A 1,663-nucleotide genomic window follows, 5' to 3' on the forward strand; every position below is an offset into this window, starting at 1 on the left:
GAAGAAATGAAACATATAACTAAGTATATTCCAGAATTTGCCCTTGAGATAGTTCTTGATTTTGATTCAGAAGAAATTTATATGTATTGTGCGTTGAATTGCATTGAAAATCCTTATATTGCTAATTACATAAAGACAAGAAAAAAAATAGAAGATGAAGAGAATACTAATGAAAGGGAAGTGATTTCCCAATATCCTCCTATTCTTTCTTATGATGAATCAGGTAATGAGGGGGAGCTTTCTATTCAACCTATCTCATTAATAAGGAGCTCTAAAAAGAGGATTAAACCCACACACAATGTGAAGAAGAAAAACAAAAGATGGAGAAGAAAAGGTAAAAAGGTATCCCTCAAAAATGATGTTGCTCCTATTACTCATTGTGATGATGATAATTGCTATACTATTGGTGCTATCCATACTATTAATGATGAGACTGATTACACTTATGATATGAACAGGCCCAAGATTGGGGATGCTATGTATGATGAGAATGGCATGTTTGAGAATTTATTTGCTGCAATTAATGTTTGTCCCAAGCTTGGGGATTCTATGTTTCATGAAGATGATATATTTAACCTCCCATGTTTTGATATGCAAATTTACTATGATGATAGCATGCCTCCTATTTATGATGATTATTGTGATGACACTTATGCTATAAAAAGCAGTGATGATTATATTTATAAAACTTTTCATGATTATGATTACCCCTTTTCTAAAAATTACTCTCTTAATGTGGAAACCATTTATAGTATTCGAGTTTCTTACGATACTCCCACTATTCTGAATGAGAAGAGTTTTGCTTATGTGGAGAATAGTAGATTTTCTATGCTTGTAGATCATGAAAAGAGTGTTTTATGTGATGGTTATATTGTTGAATTCATTCATGATGCTACTGAAATTTATTATGAGAGAGGAATATATGCTTGTAGGAATTGCAATAATATCAAGTTTCCTCTCTGTGTGCTTAAAGTTTAAAGTTATGCTTGTTTTGCCTTCCTATGCTAGTTGATTATTGTTCCCATAAGTTGTTTGGTCACAAAATCCCTATGCATAGGAAGTGGGTTTAGGCTTAAATGTGCTAGTTATATTCTTCACGATGCTCTCTTTATGTTTCAATTCCTATCTTTTATGTGAGCATCATTGTCATCATCATGCCTAGATAGGGGCGTTAAACGATAGCGCTTGTTGGGAGGCAACCCAATTTTATTTTTGTCCTTTGCTTTTTGTTCTTGTTCAGTAATAAATAAATAATCTATCATCTATTATGATTGTGTTTTTTATGTTTTAATTAGTGTTTGTGCCAAGTAAAGCCTTTAGGATCTTCTTGGGTGATTGTTGTTTGATCTTGCTGATAAAAATAGAAAGTATGTGCTCACAAAAATAATTTTCATATTTTACTAGAGAGAGATAAAATACCAATTCCGAATGCAGTAGATCAATATACAAATTATTTAGTTCTTCGTAAGTTTTCAGAATTTTTGGAGTTACAGAAGTATTCGAAATCCCCATATTACTACAGACTATTCTGTTTTTGACAGATTCTGTTTTCATTGTGTTGTTTGATTACTTTGATGAATCTATGAGTAGTATCGGAGGGTATGAACCATAGAGAAGTTGGAATACATTAGATATTACACCAATATGAATTTAGAATGAGTTC

The sequence above is a fragment of the Triticum dicoccoides genome, chromosome 7A (genome assembly GCF_002162155.2).
Source record: "Triticum dicoccoides isolate Atlit2015 ecotype Zavitan chromosome 7A, WEW_v2.0, whole genome shotgun sequence".
In the NCBI taxonomy this organism is placed as follows: Eukaryota; Viridiplantae; Streptophyta; class Magnoliopsida; order Poales; family Poaceae; genus Triticum; species Triticum dicoccoides.